Here is a 23,367-nt window from a genome sequence, read left to right as displayed (position 1 = left end):
TCAGACGTGTTACCATAGGTTGACCGAGTCGCCTTGCTAGTGGATTTGGATGATTCTTCACCTTTTCCGCATATTTCCTCCTCGTTCTTCTGAAGTACTTCTTCAACCGTCGCCATCCCTAAGTCTCGATGTATGACACTATTGCGGATGTACCAAGGGGCGCCAGTAATTTGTCTTAGCAGTTTATTTTGTACTCTTTCGATGATTTCGATATTACTTGCTGAAGCTGTTTGCCATAGTTGACAGCCGTAATGCCAAATAGGTTTCAGCATGGATTTGTATAGAAGTAATTTGAACTCTAGTTTTAATTTCGACTTCCTCCCGATTAGCCAATGTATTTGTTTTGCTCGCATCTTCAATTGCGTTTTCTTCGCATCTATGTGTTTCTTCCAGGTTAGACGACGATCTAGATGTACACCAAGATATTTAATTTCATTCGATTGAGGTACTGCAGATCTATTGAACTTAATTTGTGGGCATGTGTTCTTATTAAGCGTGAACGTAACGTGGACACATTTTTTTTCATTTACTTTAATTCTCCATTTTTGAAGCCACTTTTCCACGACCGTTATGTGTTCCTGGAGATCCCGTGAAGCAATCGTTCTGTTTTTGTGACTGCTGAGAATAGCTGTGTCATCTGCGAATGTTGTAGTCATTAAGTTACGCGCGGTCGGGAGATCAGCTGTGTAGATGAGATAGAGAACTGGTCCAAAAACACTGCCCTGAGGAACGCCAGCATAAATTTCTTGCTCTGGTGATAGAGTTTGGTTATACCGAACATGAAACTTTCTTCCCAGTAGATAAGAACGCATAATTTCATATACTTGTGGTAGCATATTTTTAATTTTATAGAGCAGTCCTTCGTGCCAGACTTTATCGAAAGCTTGAGCTACATCAAGAAAAAGCGCTGAGCAGTATCCGCGGCCTTCATATACTTTACGAATTTCTTCTATCAATCGGTGCACTTGTTCAATAGTGCCATGTTTTGCTCGGAATCCGAATTGATGATTCGGGATTAATCTTTCAATCTCGGGCGCTGATTTTATCAGGATAATTTTTTCGAACACTTTTGAGAAGATTGGAAGGATGCTGATAGGTCTATAAGATTCCACTTTCTGTGCGTCTTTCCCTGGCTTAAGAATCATAATGATGGTCGAAATTTTCCATGCTTGTGGGAAATATCCTTTATGGGTCATTGCGTTGAAAATTCTCGTGAGATGTTTAATTGCTAGGTCAGGTAGTTCCTTGATCATATATCCGTTGATGTGATCGATACCGGGTGACTTTTTCACATTGATTTGATTATTGATAACATGTCTCACCAGCCGATGTTTGATTTTCATTTTGTTTTGGTTTATAGCACCAGAAAATTCGAGCGTTTCTTGATAAGGTCCGGATTGATTCGGAGTGAAAACTTTTCGAAGATGGTTTGCAAAAGTTGCTGCTTTTTCATCGTCACTTCTGGCCCAATTACCAGAGGGCATTCTAAACGGCGGGAGCTGTAACTGAGGTCGTTTTAGATTCTTAGTTGCCTTCCATAGTGAGTAATTATTATTTTGATTTGGCGATAATTCAGTTAAGTAATAATGGGATTTTTCATCTTTCTCGTCTTGTAATAGCTTTCTGAATTTACGTTGTGCCACATTGAAATGGTTTTTAGATTCTGGCGATCGTTTGTTTTGCCAGATACGTCTTAGTCGTCGCTTTTTTGCAACTGCTGCTTTTATGTGGGAGGCAGTAATAATTTTTTTGTGTTTCTGAGGCTTCATAGGTGGGGTAGCTATCTTCGCAGCTTTCTTCATGAGTAAACTGAGTAGGTTAACTGCTTCCTCGATATGATGTTCGTTATCCAGAGGTAGATCGAGAATGTTAGAGGAGATATATGTCTTATATTTTGTCCAATCTGTCTGAAAATAATCTGATATTGTAATGTCGAGTTTTGGCAGAAGTACTGACATTTTATAGTGAAAATAATTTCGAAGGGTCGATGAGAAGATCAATCTATGAACAGTTCTGCGATTGGACCCATGAACGTGTGCTTAGTAAGAAGACGTGGATGTGAAAACGAAAAATAAATTTTGGGCAGGACGAAGTTTGATGGTCAGTCTATATATATATATATATATATATATATATATATATATATATATATATATATATATATATATATATATATATATATATATATATATATATATATATATATATATATATATATATATATATATATATATATATATATATATATATAAAAATGGATTTCTGTCTGTCTGTCTGTCTGGTTCTTATGGACTCGGAAACTACTGAACCGATCAACATGAAAATTGGTATGTAGGGGTTAGGGCCGGGGAAGGTTTTCTTGATAGTTCGAGAACCCTTCCTCCCACTCTAGGGGGGGGGGGGTGGTGCTGCCATACAAATTAAACACAAATTTCTACATTACTCGGGAATCAATCAAGCAAATGAAACCAAATCAGGCATATGGAGGTTTTAGGGTGCAAAAAATGTTTCTATGGTGGTTAGAATCTCCACCCCCCTCTCTAAGACTACCATACACATGAAACACAAATTTCTGCATTACTCGAGAATTAATCAAGCATATGAAACCAATTTGGGCATATTGAGGTTTTAGGATGTAATAAGTGCTTCTATGGTGGTTAGACACTCCTCCCGCTCTCTAAGGGTGGACTGTCATACAAATCAAACACAAATTTCTGCATAACTCGAAAACTAATAAAGCAAATGGAGCCAAATTTGGCATGTGAAGGTTTTATGGGGCACGAATCGTTTCTATGGTGAATACACTCCTCTCACCCTTCTCTAAGGGGCTGCCAGACAAACGAAACACAAGCTTCTGCACTTCAAAAACTCGAGGTTTTTGGGTGTGAGAAATGTTTCTGTAGTGGTATGACTCCTCTGGAATGGAGAGGGGGTCCCATTAAAATATTACACGTATTTCAACAAAAAATATTCCAACCAAACATGCCAATTGAAAATTTTCGGAAAACTTTGAAGGGAAAGGGGAAAATTCGGAAAATTAAATTCCCATACGTTCTACAACTACATAGTGACAAGTGCTGTTAATCCATTTGATGTTTGCGCTAGCAAAATTGATCTTTGTTCGGAACTGGAAATGAATTTTAATGTGATGAAATGCACTCCTATATCTTTTTCTATCTATACCAATAAAAAAGTATCGCCGAATGTGTTGATAAGAGCAGAACTCGAGGAAGGAATTGTCCGATTTAGGGCTGTCTTTATTCTATCATATCTTATACAGGGTGGGCTATTTAAAGTGGAAGGATTTGTTTTTGCAATAGCAAAGTAAAGAAGTGGAATTTTAAATTTTTTATTTAAATTCATTTATTTTGGTCCAAGGAGATTTGTTCTAACTAGTTTTTGATTATGATATCTCGTAAATGACCGCCTCTGGCCTTGACCGCAAAATGTGCCCTTTTTTCGGCATTTTCCATCACTTTGCCCAATGTTTCGGCCGATATGGCAGCAATTTCTTGTCGGATATTGTCTTTCAGCGCAGCCAGGGTCCTTGGTTTACCAGTGTATACCTTGGATTTTAAATATCCCCATAAAAAAAAAGTCAGGAGGCGTCAAATCAGGTGATCTCGGTGGCCAGTCATAATCGCCGTTTTTCGATATTAATCTTCCGGGGAACATTTCGCGCAATAATTTGGTCGTGGCAGCCGCTGTATGGCATGTAGCGCCGTCCTGTTGGAACCAGTAATTGTCCAATTCATTTTCACGAACAGCGATGCCTAACTCTTGCGAACGATGGCGACCTGATGTCGATGGAGTCTCTGCAACACTGGCTCGAACGGCATCAATATTCTCGTCGAAACGTCTTGGTCGTTGTCTGGACAGATGACTGGCATTACCAACACTACCAGACGATATAAATTTGGCATATAATCGACGTATAGTGTTGTCTCCAGGCGATGTTTTAACTTTATTTTTATTTTTCCACGCACGTTTAGTTAACACAATTGAGAAGTTATTTTGAATGTACAGCTGAACAATTTCAGCGCGTTGTTTAGGTGTGTATTGTTCCATGGTTAAAATTGTACTGAAATGACGCTTCCAACGCGGTATGACATTTGTTAATCTGACATCTCTTTCAAAAGTTATGGGGTTGCCAGATGCTTCCACTTTAAATGGCCTACCCTGTATATAGAAATCTCGTGTCACGATGTTCGCGGTCGAACTCCTCCGAAACGGCTCGAACGATTTTCAAGAAATTATGCACAAAAAACTTGGTAGGCATAAGAATAGGACGTGAACTATATATGATACTGATAGGGAACCAATTACCATTTGTTTAATACCGATTAGGGTGGCCCTATGCAAAAAAATCTAAATAGTGTTAATTTCTATTTTTTCTCAAATTTGGCACAAAAATACATATAAACTCAAAGGTTCACCCCTATCTCCTATTTTTGATCGCGATTTTAGTATTTTGGTATAAATAATATTCAAATAATCGACCCGTAGTTTGTTTCTCAAAGAGAGCGAATTTATTTACGTTGTTAAATGACAGATGACACTAAGTTCACTTCATTGAACACATTCATCCTCACATGCGCCAATAACCTTAATTCGGTTAAAGCCATGTGTATTACCAGCGAGCTGGAAGACTTCTTGAATAAACATAATGAATTATTGAAATTCTTCATATTAGGCTGTCAAAAAAGTACTGCGGTATTTTTTTTGAATTTTCATTTGTTCATAAAATTAGTTACAATCATCTGTTTTAAGTCAAATATGCGCCGTTTTGTTCGATGACTTGTTCGCAACGAGATGCCAACTTCATAATACCCCTGTTATAGAAGCTCGCTTCCTTATTGGCAAAATACTCGGATAGCCAATTTTCACAGGCCTCTTTTGTGGCTAACCTCTGACTACCTAGCTCGTTCGCCATGGACGAAAACAGGTGGTAGTCACTTGGTGCAAGGTCCGGACTATACGGCAGATGCAAAAGAACCTCCCATCCGAGCTCCCGGAGCTTCTGGCGCGTCACCAAAGAAGTGTGTGGCCTGGCGTTGTCCTGATGGAAGACAATGCGGCCTCTGTTTATCAAAGATGGCCTCTTCTTCATGAGTGCTACCTTCAAGCGGTCCAGTTGTTGGCAGTACAGGTCCGAATTGAGCGTTTGGCCATAGGGAAGCAGCTCATAATAGATTATTCCTTGACAATCCCACCAAACACACAGCAGAACCTTCCTGGCCGTTAATGAGGGCTTGGCCACCGTCTGAGCTGCTTCAGCGGGTTTCGACCACGGCCGTTTGCGCTTCACGTTGTCGTAAGTGACCCACTTTTCATCGCCAGTCACCATCCGCTTCAGAAACGGGTCGATTTTGTTGCGATTCAGCAGCGATTCACATGCGTCGATACGGTCAAAGATGTTTTTTTGCGTCAACGTGTGTGGCACCCATACATCGAGCTTCTTTGTGAATCCAAGCTTCTTCAAATGGTTAACAACGGTTTGATGACTTTTCCCCAGCTCTTGGCCGATGCTACGGCTGCTACTATGCCGGTCTTTCTCGGCTAATTCAGCGATTTTGTCGCAATTTTCGACGACAGGCCTTCCGGAGCGTGGCGCATCTTCGACGACCTCTACACCAGAACGAAAACGTTGAAACCATCGTTGTGCGGTGGAAATGGAAACTGTATCGGGTCCATAAACTGCACAAATTTTATTGGCAGCTTGAGATGCATTTTTGCCTTTGTCAAAGTAGTACTGTAAAAGATGTCGGATTTTCTCTTTATTTTGCTCCATATTTGCGACACTATAACTCACGAACGACTTAACCAAACAAAACACTATTAAGGACTATATTATAGCGCGCAAAAATACCTTTCCAACAAGCTATAGTATGACTCGATACAATGAATAAAACTAGAACTACGCGCTTACAACGACACCTCGCGGAAATACCGCAGGACTTTTTTGACAGCCTAATATCTACATGCTCGGTTTGCAAGGTGACGGTCCCGTTATTTTCATCAATTCTAATATAACACCGACTGGAGAACACATGTATACATTCAATGCGTATGTCGTTGGATACATTGCTGGCGTTATGGTAGGCGACCGCACAGTGACGCGAGATTTTGTGATTCGAAGAAGAAACAACAATCTGGAGTTCATCGTTGACACCCACCGTTCAAACAACACTCTCCATCTACTTCTTCAATGGTAGGGGAATGGGGGGTATGCCCGACCCCCTAAGGAAAAGTAAGGTTTTGTGAGATCTGCGGGCACATATTGATATGTTTCCTCCACAGATTCATTGTCTAGTTTATTTGCCATGAGATACAATATCAGTACATTTAAACGGTAATTTTCTCAAGTAATAGTCAATTTAAAAAACTGCCATAAAAATGAAGCTCATCAACCAGTGTGGGTGAAACCGGCACCCCATGGGGGTAACACCGGTACCCTATGGGGTGAGACCGTCATCTCAATTTCTCAATATATATACTTGGCAAAAGATGAACCAGTTTGAATGTGACAGTCGGCAAATAGAAGGTATTCTAATTCTAAATGTCGCTGTCGAGTATGGTTCGAATCGCTCAACCGATTCCGGAGATATGGTCGGAACAAGTTCCGATGAACATGGAATATGGAGAAGAAATCACCAAACCACACCACAATTCAATTACAAGTTTAATGGAATCTAGGACCACATTGAACACTTACCGGTGGTCAGTTTTTCTTCTTACTTGAATCAATATCCGTCATACGACGCTTTCAATCACACTAGGATTCGACTTGAAATCACAGAGAAGAATGAGTTCATGACTGTAGGTAAATTTTTTCAGGTTTTTGTGATTATGATGGCAATAAAACTAATTGAATTATGTTTAGTTGTAATTAGTTTATTATTTTCGTTAAGACCATACAGCCGTTATTTTTTGTTCAATGATGAAGTTCATTTCATTTTATCGAACAGCTTAAATCCAACATTAAATTTACATCAGTAGTTCAAAAGTCGTGGAAGCACGTTTGATAGAAACTCCACTAACAATAGCCTCTTTTGCAAGGGTGAGGTTCTCCTGGGACCAACTCCCTCGATTCGTTTTCCTTTGGTTGCTGCGAGGCATCTGAAATTGATGGAAAATATGTCTTAGAAACCTTCAACTAAACGCAAACCAAGCCGGGATCCCCCACTGAAAGGGTGACGGACTTACCCCGATAGCACACATTTTTCAAGAAGACTATTTCTATTAACTTATTGCTTTAACTTACCTCAACTCGAATCCCAGTGATTGCTAACAATCCAGGGGACAAACTGTAGAACAACGGAAAAGAATTTGAAACCGCGTTCAACAATAAAAGCTTAAACTTCACTGACGGAAAATTACATCCGGCTACATATCATCGGCACTCGCGTTTGTTTTGATTTATACTTTGACAATTGACGGATCACGGTGGGTTCGATGTGATTGAAAACGTCTAAAACAATAAATACTAACATGTAGAGTATTCAAAAACGTAGGTAATCAGAGTTTTCTAGTAAAACTCAGGAGGTGCCGGTCTTATCCTCAGTGGCGGGCTTACCCTCCCTTCCCCTACTAATGTTTCTAATGTTCCTAACGTTCACCATCTCAACGTAGAATGAATTGCGAACGATATAGAGGTAGAGAGCGAACGACTGCGATTCTAAACATGGATGGCAAAATTACAAAAAATTAGGATTACCTCATATGCACATTTTTAATTTGGATAATCGACAAAATACGCCCTGAGGATCGAATGTGTAATTTACTCAAAAATTCCACTCATTGAGCTTCGTGTTCATTTCTGTGAAGCGTAAATTGTTATTTTTTCGAGCGCTTCTAAAACAAAAAAAAAGAAATATAGCTCTATTGTGTGTTCTGTGTAGCAGAGTATTACATTCTATACAGGTATCTTGAACAAGAATAAAGGGTGTGTCACATCAAATTGCATCACGGAAAAAACGCTGTAGAAATTCGCCCAGTAGACCGATCCTTTTGAAAATTTTAGACAGTAAAATAAAAACTATCAAACAACTTTTGACATTTTCTTTTTATTCATACTTCGAGCCCAAGCCCGTATGCTCGCACCTTCCTCTTTACCCCGTCCATAAGGTTCTGTACAACGTCAGGTTGTAGTTTTTTTTGAACAGAAATCCATTTTCTCTTGAAGTCCGCCTCCGATTTGACAACTTTTGGGTTCTTCCGGAGGGCCTGCTTCATAATCGCCCAATATTTCTCTATAGGGCGAAGCTCCGGTGCGTTGGGCGGGTTCATTTCCTTTGGCACGATGGTGACCCCGTTGGCTTCGTACAACTCCAACACGTCCTTTGAATAGTGGCACGAAGCGAGATCCGGCCAGAAGATGGTTGGGCCCTCGTGCTGCTTCAATAGTGGTAGTAAGCGCTTCTGTAGGCACTCCTTAAGGTAAACCTGCCCGTTTACCGTGCCGGTCATCACGAAGGGGGCGCTCCGCTTTCCGCAAGAGCAGATCGCTTGCCACACCATGTTCTTTTTGGTAAACTTGCATAGTTTCTGCTTGCGAATCTCCTCCGGAACGCTGAATTTGTCCTCTGCGGAGAAGAACAACAGGCCCGGCAGCTGACGAAAGTCCGCTTTGACGTAGGTTTCGTCGTCCATTACCAGGCAATGCGGCTTCGTCAGCATTTCGGTGTACAGCTTCCGGGCTCGCGTCTTCCCCACCATGTTTTGCCTTTCGTCGCGGTTAGGAGCCTTCTGAACCTTGTATGTACGCAGGCCCTCCCGCTGCTTGGTCCGCTGGACGAATGAACTTGACAAATTCAGCTTATTGGCGACATCCCGGACCGAACTTCTCGGATCACGTCTAAACTGCTTAACTACGCGCTTGTGATCTTTTTCACTGACGGAGCATCCATTTTTGCCGTTCTTCACCTTCCGGTCGATGGTTAGGTCCTCGAAGTATCGTTTTAGTACTCTGCTGACCGTGGATTGGACGATTCCCAGCATCTTACCGATGTCCCGATGTGACAACTCCGGATTCTCGAAATGAGTGCGCAGGATTAATTCACGACGATCTTTTTCGTTCGACGACATTTTTCCAAATTTACGAAAAATTGACAGTGAAGCATGACCAACGTGATCTATACACTCTTATCTGATTATAAGCGAAAGCTGAAGATATAATTCCTAAAAATTAAATTTCTACAGCGTTTTTTCCGTGATGCAATTTGATGTGACACACCCTTTAGTCTCTGAGATTTATTTTATATTCTGAATGATATTTTGGTTGAAATGCAAGAACATCAATAGATGAATAGTTAAGTTAGGGTCAGGATTGTGTCCACTAAGTATTGAAACAACATCGAATAAAAATTTTCATTCAAATTTCAGCAACTTAAAATTGCCTTCAGGTCAGGTCAGGTGATTGTTCGATATTGTTCAGGTGATTGATATTGTTATTGGTCATGACCGTGCGGTAATCTAAAACAATTATAGCCTTGCATGGCAGATAAAAAATGTATAATGCATTTTCTTAAAGATTTCACCAACGACACGACCGCAACCTTAGGTGGATGTCCAATGTATCAACGACTAAAAACTGATGAAGACATACAATCATTCATGAAAATTAACACACAGACATTGACATGGAAAATCGTTCGGCAGTGCCTTATTCGCCTCAGCTGAGCAAAACATTCAATGCTCATATGAATGTTGAGTTCTGTGATTCGATGAAGAGCAACAAATACATTTGCAACAACGAAATTTATTTCGATATTCTTCATTTCATTTGTCTACTTTACGACAAAAAAATATATTCCTTTTTTCACTAACAGATTCGTTAATAAAATACATCGGCAATGGAATACAAAGAATGGTTTGAGTTTTTTTTAAATCGTCATCGACTAACGAACGTTTCACGTATATGTAGATCGTTCAAACGTTTAAACACACTTACAATACATTAGTTATTTTTTATTTAACAACCACCATATTCACTAGAAATAATTTTTATGGCAAAACAACGTTTGCCGGGTCAGCTAGTTTTCTGTATAAAACATTTATTCCATGTAACGGAGGAACATGTTATTTGCTAGTGGTTGAAAAATCTTGAACGAGAATTATTCAGACATAATAATCTAATATTATTATGATGAGTTTTGTTAGAAATACTAGAAATATTTTATAGTAAAAGGTAAATTCAACGGGGTTGAATAGAAGATCGATCAATTAACAACTCAGCGATTGGACCCATGAACTTGCTCATAGTAAGAAAACGTGAATGTTTGAAGGTATTGATAACAAAAATAAATTTTGGGCGGGACGAAGTTTGCCGGGTCAGCTAGTAGCCCAAAAATTACCAACAAGACATCGATACTTCGTAAGAAGGGCACATTAACAGGGAACAAGATTTTCTAACAACAACTTTTTCAAGTTTTCTGTGAAAAATTACTATTGATGTTTCATTGTTTCTCGCAACATTTTTGTGTGTATGTGTATGTTCTGAAAACAGTTTTCTATTTAGAAGCATATCAATAACATATGAAACGGGATAATTTACACACAAAAATGTAACGTGTAAAACATTATTCTTTCAGGAGTCTCCAAACTAAAATGCCATATATTCTAGAAACTATAAAAAAAAGAAAGTTGATGTCTTTAACAAATTTCATATTTGAATAAGATTTAAAACATTGTCGAATATTGGGAATGAAAAAACCTTTTCGAGAAAAATGGATTTCAACTTTTAATGTATCTGTTTTTCAGCGTAAATTAAAAAAAAGTGAACAATTTCGTGCATTTCTTTCTTCGATTACAATTTTTTAGGTCTTACAGTTTTTGAGCCAGATTTTTTTTTTCAAATAGTAGCCTAATATATTTTTTTTAAATTTCAAGTGTACAATGTTGCTTAAATGATTAACGTCTTTAACTTGCGTTTCACTGACATATGAGATCTTGCTGCCAACTTCTAAGACGAGTTGGCATGAAATTCGTCTATAGGAACATTTGAAAATATGAAAAGAGTTGTATCGGATAAATCGTGTACGAAAATACAAATAACAAAATGCTTCGGTAACATAACATACTCTGCATTTGGTGAGAAATATAAAGTATTCCTCAAAGAATGCATTCTGTTGATATCAACTCGATTTAATTACACATTATGCATTCACAGTTCCTGCCAAATTTACATATCGTTTTAGCACCATTCAGATAAAAGCCTTTTTCCATTAGTGTTGACGCAATTCAACTGGCAAACAGATTCGCAATCGACAACCCCTCCCAAAGCACCCGATTGATGTGCAAATCACTCGAGGAAAATGCGAAGATCTATCATCTGATTGATTGCTGATTAGCACCAAACTTAGTATCCGCTCTGCCTGCTTATTAAGCCTCCCGGCCATCCATTAGCAGCTCGTTAACAAACAGCCGCCATTTAGCGGATTGGGCGGAAATTATCACCACACACTCGTCGTGCTAAAAGGATAATCAAATAGCGAAGGACATTCCGAATGACGCCATTTATTCCAATGGAGCAGTTCGAATGTGCGTCAAAGGTGTGCAACTCTCGGAAAAATTATTCCACCCGTCAGACCGTACCAGCCTGGACACAACTTGATAGCAGCCATTACCGTGCCATATTCAGCATATTCACCTTTCGCTTTTCCATTATTCGTCTTCCTCTCTGTGCTTCTCGGAAACGAAATGCTTAAACGTTTCTATTCAGTTTTTTCTTCTTCTTTGCTTTCCAGTTGAAATATGAGAGCCAGGGCACCGGTTGATCCTTTTGCGCCGTTTAACATTTGCATTGGCTACATACAGTTATTTCTCGAAAATGGTGTGAGAGCACAGGTCCCTCTTTTGGAGACCACCTTTCTCACGAGGGCCCAGGTAAATCCGACTCCGAAGGAAGAGATCAGAGCCGAAGTACTTTCACGCTTGAAAGGAAAACCTTTTTTCGTTTCCGTTCCGTACGAGTAGAGCCTGCCAGCTTAAGGACTGGTACACTCGTTCAGTGAACGAGCCTTTTTGCCTCCCACCACCTCCCACAATCATGGCTGCTGCACTTGCCAGGTCGGAAAAGTGAAACGCAGCGAGTGGAGTGGAACGCAGGAAAGAAAATACACGTTTTCGAAAAAAGCGGCACAGGCGAAAGGCGAGAGACGAAAGGAGGAAAAAAGTTGAGCGTCCTCCAGTTTCGTGTATATTGACTTTGTGCACCGTAGCTTCAAACAACGCATCCTGTCGGGTCCGGGTGGAGGAAGTTCATCCTTTTTCTTGGAAGCTTGCAAGCAGTTCTTTTGCATGTTTTTTCTTCGCTCGGGGGAGAGAAGTTAGACTAACAGTCAATCCTCGATGCACACGTACCCACGCCACTTTCGTGGAACTTGTTCTTCTGTCGTGGCCTCGATGTGCGGATGCACTCCGGTGGAGTGACGTAAGTTGGTATACATAATGTTCGTTTGTGTGTGTGTGTGTGTGTGTGTGTGTGTGTGCGGACGGAAAAAGAAAACTACATGCTGTAATGTTATGCGGATTTTTCTTTCCCAGTACTTTGTACATTCATATTTACTTTTTGCGAAACGCTTCCTTGTTGCTTGGTTAGATTCCTCTGGGATAATGGGATAATTATTTGTTGTTTTTTTTTGCCATAACGAACTAGACTACATCTACTGTTTATTGACTTCGTTCCTACAAAAGTCGGCGGCATCTCGCAATCGACACCGATGTGAGCGGTGACAATCTGCGCCTGAAGGGAGTCTGATGAAGTAGGAAAACTTCCACTTCCGCCAGCTGGCCGCTCTGATGATCGATGCTGTACGATGGGAGACGGCACGTAGCTTCCACATTGGTGCGGCGGTAGCAAATTTTCACAAGATTGGAAAAAGGATAACGATAAATGGCTAGCACTTGTCTGATGGATGGCGGAACGTGAATCACTGCTGTGGAGATGGTGGAGATGCTTTTATCAGTAGTCAGCCTCTGTTTGGCTTGTGGTGGAGATGCTGCATTCCGGAAGGCGGCGAGCATCGGCTGAGTTGGGAAACAAGATTGCAGAGCATTCCGTTGCAAACCGGGGATGATGTTTGTTTGGTTCCATTTTATGCACTAGCACCGAAACAAGAAGGCATCCGAGGTAATCGTTTGTAGGACGACAACGGCTCGACGGCTCGAACGACAGTTGCGGAATTGTGTGGGCCCGTAGAAGGGCTGTATTTAGTTACCGTGGGTGAAATATTCAGCGGACATGCAGCCATAAATTCAGCTACCCTTCCCTGTAATTTATACACATTCTGCATTTGAGCGGGCGGAGTGGGAGATCGATTTGGAAACAGGAAATGCCTGTCGGGAGAAGACGTTGATAAATGAGTGAAATTAAGGATCAAAATGTTATCTCCATGTTTGAGTCCATGGAAGGGGTTGCTCGGGCCCAAGTTGATGCTGGATACTGATAAGCGAAATGGAATGTAATGTGAGCAATTCCAGAGACGGAATACTGGTATACGTATTGTTAGCAGACGATATGATTTCTGGACAGTGTAGCATCTACGCAACGTACAGAGGAAATTTCTTCATTATAGGAATTCTAACATTGACCAGTTATATTAGAATTTCTTCTACTTCAATCGCACAAACGTTGCAAAGAGGAACTTTTTTTTTTTTATCTGTATTATAGTGATTTTCAACTCATTTGGCTGGTTCGTCACTTTTTACTTCCATTTTTGGAAGAATGTCGGGAGTGAGAATTGAACTCGTGACCTTTAGCGTGAAAGGCATGGATGTTACCACTACGCCAGATCGCCTCCAAAGAGGAACTTTACTATGTCAGTTATTTGTGTCTCATTTCAGTACTCGGTTGATATTGCGACGTGAAACAACATACTTTTACTGAACTTGATAGTTTTAAAACGAACATGTTTATTTATTTATTGTTAGCTAAAGTCTTCACAACATGGCCTGATTCACAATATTCATTATACTTTTATGTATCGTTATGATAAAAACTTCATTCGAAAGATAAAATATCTACGCGTTATATCCGAAAACTTGTTTCAATAGCTTTAAAATTGCTTTCAAAACAGGCTATTGAAATCACACAAATCCGTGTATAAGCGGGTACCCGCCCGGAAATCCAATCAATAGAGTTTCGTTTGCTGATCTTGAAAGCAGACACGGTTTGCTGACGAGCATCGAACGAGAATGAAGTGTCTATTAAAGTGAAGGTGGAAGGAAGCCACAAATGGCTACCACAATGGCGCTTACTTTTTTCATCTCCCTTCTTCCCCCCTCCCCCGATATTCAATAATTTTGCAAAACAGTGTGTAGAAAATGATCTTTTTTGCACACTTCTCATCAAGTCAAAAAAAATATTTTTTTTTGACGTGGGACTACGTCTAACCGGAGTATATGGGGGTGAAATGAAAACATAAACACAAAACATGCAGGAAAAAATGAAAGATCTCGAATGCTTATAACTCGAAGATTTCTTAATAGATTGGAAAGATGTTTGTATCAATTGATAGGAAATATTTCTACGCGTCTATCATAATTAATAAAATGTTATCTTTCAAGAGATAAACAGTTGAATAATTGTAAAGTATCAAGCACTATCTAAACCCCCTAACTAGCAAGTTTTGGTTGGCCCGATTTACGGTTTCCCCAATACATACTTCAAAATCAGTGTACCTGTGGGAATTCGCTTTGCAAATATACATGCAAGTACGGGTTTTTTTGTTCCAACCAAGCTGTGTTTCCCTAACACGGACTTCTAAATCAATGTACCTAGGGCAATCCGCTATGCAAATATATGCAAGTAGAGGGTATTTTTGTTCACACCAAAATGTGTTTCCCTAACACGGACTTCTAAACTGAGAAGCCTGGGAAAATCATCATTTCAGACACTAGAGGTGAATGAACTTTCGCGGTTCGAGGAATACGTGAACATGAGAGATGCAATAATTTCAGAGGGCGATGTAAAATACCATGATCGTTTGACAATCCTTCCGTTCTCATATTTTGGTAGTCCTAAGCATCATATCAAACGTAAAAGGACGGTCATCAAATTTACTTGTAACGAAAAACATACTGAAACGGAAACTGTTCAATCTTTTTACTCACAAAGCTAATATGCTGAATTCTTTTGAATTCGAAAATTGTTTCATTAAATCGATAGTTTAATCAATACAATGTAAATAATTACTAAGACAACGGTAGCCCCAAGTCAACCTTGCGGTTATATCATACAGTCAACTTTCCCTAACTCGATGTTCTGTATCTCGATACTTTCCCAAACTCGATGGATTTCATCGCACCTTCGATTTTACAAGCATTCTTCTCTCCATAACACGATACCTCCCTAACTCGATGCCTCTCTTACTCGATGTGTTTTGATTCATTTTTCCATGGATTTTCACCTCCCTAACTCGATTGATTTTCGCGTACATGTTTTTGTGCGTTATTACCTCAGATTTCAATTGCCCTTGAAAGTGAAGACGGAGTGTTCGTGTCATCAAACAATTTCTTTTCAAGTATGGAAATCCACGAGAAACCTTTCAAGCGAACAATCAAAACGCTAACCATTGCGCAAGGTTTGAGCATCATCGAGCAGGTCGAAAAATATGGACGGGAGGGGGTCTGAAGCTGCAAATAATTTCAGTATCGCACAAAGTACGGTATCAACACTACTCAAACTAAAGTAAAAATGGAATCGGAATGGAAAATTGTATCTAGACCAAAAGCATATAAGGTTGGTCAGAATCGAGAAGCTGGAGCGGTCAATGAATTTTTGTCTTGTCAAGCTGGACAGAATAATTTACCCCTCTTCTATTCTTCGGGATATGGCTTGAGAATTTGTCCAGAAACTGGGAAATCCTAACTTTAAAGCACAACCAACATGGACGGGAGTGATATTCCGCTGGCATAATTAATGTGCCGTGAGCGATGTCGACGGTACAATACCGTTCGTTTGCTCAATGTCTTTTAATAATTAGTGCAAAAAGGACCAAAACGTGATTTGCTTTGATCTGATGCCAGATACCGATATACTGGAAAGTGTTGAAAAACCTGAGAAAAACGCTGAAGATAGTAGTTCTATTGAGATGTTAATTCGAACGTTTAATCAAACCTGAAGAATATGTCCGGAATATTGAAATCAACTGAAAATGTTCCTGTGAAACTATTCGAACATTTCTTTGTGATTGAACAGTTCCTGCGTGATCGTTACAATTCAGTTTGAGTAACATACTTAATCAATATTTTCTTTGTTAACCTAGTGCCTCATGCAAGTTGGACTCGATTATATACAAACTCGATTATATATAATTCGATTATGTAAAATTTAGGACTCGATTGTATACAGTTTGAAAAAAAAGTTTTTTTTTATAATTCAAATATGAATAATTTCAAGAAAAAAAAACCTTTCAGCATTAAGGTGAGTGGCTTTTATAAGTACAGTGGGTTAAAAATCGCGATTTTTGAAGATTTTGATTGAATCTTCATCAGGAATTGTTTATATCGATATTGCAGCGAAATTAAGAGAGATAGAAGTTGGGCGTCAAAGAACAAATTGTAGAGAGGTTAGAGAGCTTTAATTTAATTGATAGAAACAATCAAGTTTAGTATCAATTTTTAGGATAAAATTAATAATTACAAATAAAAAAAAAACTTTTAAATTTTCCACTTCAAAAATGTTTAATCCACTAATTTAGATGTTCCACTACTATATCCTGTACTAAATTTTCTCATCTTTCAAATGAAAGCAACAAAATCGGATTACGTAGCATACTTTTCAATGTAGAGTCAGTTTGAGCCAACAGGATCCGAAACAAAGAAAAAGTTCTTTAAATCTGTCATCGTTGAAATTCTAACATATGCGTAGAAGGATTTTTTTCGTGGAATATAACCGTCTATCACCTCCTGAAAGATTCTGGAATTTTTTTTTTTATATGAAAAAGGTGTTTTCTCACTTTAAGGGAATGAATCAAAAATTCAAATTCATACCATAATTGGGACACTTACCCTAATATATGACAATTTGAGACATAAAAAAAATAGGAAAAAATGTTCTGTATCTCGATACCTCCCTAACTCGATGGTCCCTTTGGATAACGAGTTAGGGAGAGTTGACTGTATATGTAACCCACCCATTTTTTTTTATTCATTTTCGTTGCATATGTTTTTCGTTTTTTGGATATCAAAGAGGAATTTGATTTTTGATTCATTCCCTTAAAGTCAGAAAATGCCTCTCTCACATGAAAACAATAGATTTATCCAGATTCTCTCAGGAGGTGATAGACGATCATATTTGCTGAAAAAAAATTCTTCTTCGCATATGTTCGAATTTTAACAATGACAGAGTTATAGCACATAGGACTATGTCTTTGAATTCTACATAGAGGGGTCACTATACGAAAAATGTAACGATTTATTAAGAGTTTTCAAACGCATATTACTCAAACTCGTTATTGCGTCATATATTGTCTTATATATCATTAGAAAGGAAATTTATCCAGCTTTTTTTTTTGCATAATGCATAAACATTGAATATAGTAAAAAAGTTAACAATTTGACGATTCAAATGGGTATGTTTTGTTTCGATTGCACTAACCACTTGCTTTCCTCCCGAAGCAACGAGCGATCTTTTTGTCTAGATTCGGGCGTTAGCTCACAATGTGAGTTGATGCGTATAATGAATTATTCTCCATCTACCGATAATAGGCATTCATTTTATTTTATACATACAGTTCAATCAATTTGTGCTCAATTCATGTTTTTATCCTGTAGGTCTTGCTACTAACAATTTATGTAATTGTGATCTAGGATGTCATAATATCGATCATGTTATTTGGTTATGCAAAAAATGCAATTAATGAATTTAACTGGCTGCTGATTTAGAAGATCGAAAGGGTATACACACGCATATCCGATAATGACAGCTGGAGTAGTTGCGATCCTAATATTATGCTCCCCATATATTTATGTCTTCCTAAGAAACCCGCTTCATTTCCTCGAATGCACATGTCCATTCTCCTTTCCATTTCCTGTACATAAGCAGAACTTAGCACCCAATAAGGTCAATTCACTACAGCATCTACAAGAACTTCCCAAGAGAGCACTTATGGTCATAGAATACTTACTTGTTAATACTTACAAACAATGTTCCGGACAACGTGGAGACGAAAGAGAAAATGCTATTTTTCTATAATATATTTCTGTAGTCATAGATTTATTTGACTTAGGCCTATATTTATGTAGATCTTAAATATTCAGATTTGTGTTTAGAAATGATACATGATGACTCTTTGTCTTCTTCTATTTATTTATTTACTATAACTCTACATCCCATTGAGATTAGATCTGATTCACTACTCTTCTCCAATAAACCCGGTCCATGGCTGCAGTTCTCCAACTCCCGGCTGCACCGATTCTTGCCAAGTCCTGCTAGACCTGGTCCAACCACCTCGCTCGCTGGATTCCTCTCCTTCTTGTTCCTACCGGATTAGATGCGAACACCATCTTTGCAGGGCTGCTGTCCGGCAATCTTGCAACATGCCCTGTCCATCGCACTCGTCCAGCCTTGGCGACTTTCTGGATACTGAGTTCGCCGTAGAGTTGCGCCAGTTCGTGGTTACTTCTCCTTCTCCATACTCCGTTTTCCTGTACACCACCGTATATTGTTCTGAGCACTCGGCGTTCGAAAACTCCGAGCGCTTCTGAGTTCTCTTCAAGCATCGTCCATGCTTCGTGCCCATAGAGAACAACCGGTCGAATTAGGGATTTGTACATGGTACACTTCGTACGGGGTCGGAGCTTGTTGGACCTCAAGGATTTCCGGAGCCCATAGTAGGCACGACTTCCATTGACAATGCGTCTTCGAATTTCACGGCTGTTGTTGTTATCAGTTGTTATCAACGAGCCACGGTAGACAAATTCCTCCACCACCTCGAGCTCGTCGCCGTCGTTCACAACACTACTACCAAGAAGAACTCTGTTGCGATCAATCCCTCCAGCTAGCATGTATTTAGTCTTAGACGCATTGATCCCAAGCCCAATCAGCCCTGCTTCGTGTTTCAGTCGGGTATACAAGTTGGCTACCGTCGCATGTGTTCTTCCGATTATGTCCACGTCGTCGGCGAAGCAGATAAACTGACTAGACTTGTTGAAAATCGTGCCCCGCATGTAGGAGCCCGCTCTCCGCATAACACCTTCCAGCGCCACGTTGAAGAGCAGACAGGAGAGTTCATCGTCTTGTCGAAGTCCCCTGTGAGTCTCAAATGATTCCGACAGCTCACCTGAGATCCGCATACTGCACCGCACACTGTTCATCGTTGCCTGAATCAGTCTTGTCAGCTTTCGGGGAAAGCCGTGTTCGTCCATGATCCTCGTCGGTCGATTGTAACATATGGCCTTGAAGTCGACGAAGATGTGGTGTGCAGGGACCTGATACTCGCGGCACTTTTGGAGGATCTGTCGCAGTGTAAAAATCTGGTCCGTCGTCGAGCAACTGGGCATGAATCCGGCCTGATAACTTCCCACAAATCTACTTACTATTGGCGATTGACGGCGGAAGAGGATCTGAGACAAAATTTTGTAGGCACCATTCAGGATTGTGAATGGTGCCTCCCTCGAAGAGCTCCGCTACGAGGCCATCCTTACCAGCTGCTTTGTGGTTCTTGAGCTGATTAATGGCCTCCTTAACTTCACCCATCGTCGGGGGTGGTACGTCGTCGTTGTTCATTGCACCGGTGTAGTCCTCCTCAACGCCGTCTTGGTCTCCTGTCTGCGCGCTGTTCAGGTGTTCATCGTAGTGCTGCCTCCACCTTTCGATCACCTCGCGTTCGTTCGTCAAGATGCCTCCTTCCTTGTTTCTGCACATTTCGGCCCGCGGCACAAAGCCTTTGTGCGAGGCGTTTAGTTTCTTGAAGAACTTCCGAACTTCTCGAGAACGATCCTCTTGGCTGACCTGAGCGTTCAAATCACCGATGACGATTTTGATGTCGTGTTTTGGGCAGCGATCGTATTCACGTTCTAGCTGCGCGTAGAATTCTTCTTTATCGTCATCGGTAATAGCTAGATGGGGGCTGTGGACGTTGATAATGCTGATATTGAAGGAGTGGCCTCTCATTCTCAATCTGCACATTCTTTCATTGATCGGTCACCAACCAATCACTCGTTTTTGCATCTCCCCCATCACGATGAAAGTTGTACCCAGCTCGTGTGTGTTGCCGCAGCTCTGATAAATGGTATACCCATCATGGAACGATCGAACCATCGAACCTTTCCAGCACACCTCCTGCAGCGCTACGATGTTGAAATTGCGGGCTCTCAATATTTCCGAAAGAATTCGGGTACTCGCAAGAAAATTGAGAGACTTGCAGTTCCATGTTCCGAGTTTCCAATCTCTAGTCCGTGTTCTTTGCGTGAGTCTAGTCCGATTGTCCTGTCTCGAATTTCTTTGTGAATTTTCCTGTGCGTTTTATTTTTACGGATGGCAGGATGCAGGCCCTGCAACTGCACCAACCCCCCGTCTCGCCGGAGGACCGTCGTGCACAGCCCTTTTTAGAGTCCCCGCTGGCACGAAGACAGTGATCAGCCGCCCCCAACATGGGGATCAGACGCTGTTTTGAGCCGCACCTCCATGGTGAACAGACGCTCGGATAAGACCTCTTCCCTGTCAGCATACGACCAAGATCCCACCGGGGTTGGTTACCCGATCTTCACAATGGTTACTCGTACCCCAGCCGGGAGGTAGGGATAGGAGTTACTGGACAGGAAGCTAAGGACCACGAATGGGATCTATTTTATGCCTGCAGGTACGCGAAGTACCGATGGTACGCTTAGTCCAGTCATTTACCAACCTTTGTCTTCTTCTGCATAATTGAATAAACAGAAGAAAAGGGTAGTAATGGCTTTAATGGTATTTTTGTGTACATTTTTGAACGCAATGTGGTTTCGGATTCTACCACGTTATCTCATCTAATCAGTTAAAGGATACAAGTTCATACAGGAAACGATTTTTTCCAAGCCTTCCATTTGATGTATCAAAAGAGAAAAAATATATACAGATTTTGAAGAATGAAAAAAAACTCAATTAAAATGCAATTGCTACACACAATCACAGTCCTATGTCAAGATCTCGTCCGTGCCCCTAGGCTCAGACCCATCAACTTTTTGTTTCGGACTCTGTTGCCTCAAACTGTCTCTACATTACAAAGTACGCTACGGAAGTCGATTCTATTTCTTTCATTTGAAAGATGAGAAAATTTAGTACAGGATATAGTAGTGGAACATCTAAGTTAGTGGATTTTAATAACATTTTTGAAGAAAAATTTGAGTCTTTTTTAAATAATTTTAATGTGTTATTATTAATTTCATCCTAAAAATTTATATTAAACAAGACTGTTTCTATCAATTAAATTGATGCTATCTAACCGCTCTACAATTTGTTCTTTGACACCCAACTTCTATCTTTCTTAATTTGGCTGCAAAATCGCTATAAATAAATTCGTGGTGAAAATTCAAGCAAAATCTTCAAAAATCACAATTTTTACCTCACTGTATATGTAATAGCCACTTAAATTACACCTTAACGTTGAAAGGTTACTTTTTTTTTGAAATAAGTCATATTTGAAATATAAAAAAAATTTTTTTTGACGTAGGACTACGTCTTTCATTTCTATACTGGGGTGTAAAATCAAAGTTTCGAAAACGAAAGCGTTACGCCGAAGACCGAGATTTTGAGTGTTAATAGCTCCTAAACAACTGAACGAAATGGTATGATAAACACTTCATTCGAAAGATAAAATGTGTACGCGTTCTATACTTGTTACTTTCTGAACCAAAAACTTGTTTCAATAGTCTTAAATTTGCTTTCAAAATAGGCTATTGAAATCCCCAATCGGTATATAAGCGAGCGCCGCTCGGAAATCCACTCAGTTCTAATTGAACAGCGATTGGAGCATGTTGTCGCTGTTGTGGTGAAGCTCTTCATTTATCATGAAAGCGCGGATGAACGGTGTCACCAAGAGCCTGTTTGTGCACCTTAGGCCAGAAGGGAATCCATCAGGAGGAGAGTGATGCTACAAACGGTTCCCCGGGAAGATCTCGAAGCAGCCGCTACACACACACACATACACGCACGGAATTCTTTCCGTTTGGATCGAGAATGATCCGGAAAATAATCTGCCAGTTCCTCTAGGAATTTAGAAATACATTCATGTGAAAGAGTTTATTTGAATGTTTTCTATCCATGTAACACTGTGACCAAATACATTAGGTTTTGTGATTTTTCAATCAATCGCAATCAAACGGATAGCTTCTGAAGATTATTCTTCCCCATCAGTAGGATATTTCCGTATCCAATATTGGATGCATAAAACCTTGTGCCTCCAACGTAACGCTCTCGTTTTCGAAGTTCTCCAAATATTCATTCATTCAGAATGAATTCAGATTCAACTTCATACAAATGATCTCTAAATCAACGATAGTCCTACGTCACCCTTGCGGTTATACCATAGATATAACCCACTTCCTGTTTTTTCCAAACTGTATATAATCGAGTCCAAAATTGTATATAATCGAATCACATATAATCGAGTCCGACCTGTATTGCATATGCTGATTAGTGTTTTCCGCGGAATGAAGTGAGGCGCTAAACACCAAAAAAGATGTTCCAGAATAGTTTCATGAACACTTTGTGGCATACACCAGTGATAAGACAATGGAAAAGCCTTGAACAAAACAAAAGAACAAGCGCCTGTCCCTTATCGTCAATCGGGACTATTTTTTTTTTTTTGTAATAATACGATTTGGACAAACGGTGCTCTACTGTAATCTTTCTTTTCTAAGTTCGACACGGTACCGCTTGGATGGCTAGTTCAAAAAAAAATAATGAATTCAATTTTGAGTGTTTTTGAAAAGTAGAAACTCCACAGCTCGACTGAGTTGATGGTTTGGGCCTTTCTATGCTGCCTACGCTCAATCTGTGTCGGTTGGGATAGAGAAGCCAGGGCCTTAGTGTGAATTAATCATTTTTCGGGTTGAAACTTGTGTGTTGGCTGATTGAATGTTTCACTGAATAACTCACTTTCGTTTGTTCAAATATGATCTTGCAGAAGTCTATTCCCCCAGTGGCATCGTTACATGCTGCGAATTATGACACAAACGAGAACGAGAGAGCTCCGCTTCGGTTACCACTTCATGGTATACAAGCACACGACCTAGAACGTCATGATTACTTTCGGTGCGAAATCAATTACATCTCGCTGGCGCCGAAAATATATTTAAGTTAAATAATATGTAAATAAAGAACATTTTGACAACAGTAAAGCTGGAACTCGTGCGAACCTGGGTACCTGGAAAAAAACCTGAAAA

Source organism: Toxorhynchites rutilus, chromosome 2 (assembly GCF_029784135.1).
Source record: "Toxorhynchites rutilus septentrionalis strain SRP chromosome 2, ASM2978413v1, whole genome shotgun sequence".
Classification (NCBI taxonomy): domain Eukaryota; kingdom Metazoa; phylum Arthropoda; class Insecta; order Diptera; family Culicidae; genus Toxorhynchites; species Toxorhynchites rutilus.
Note: the sequence above shows the minus strand (reverse complement) of the source record.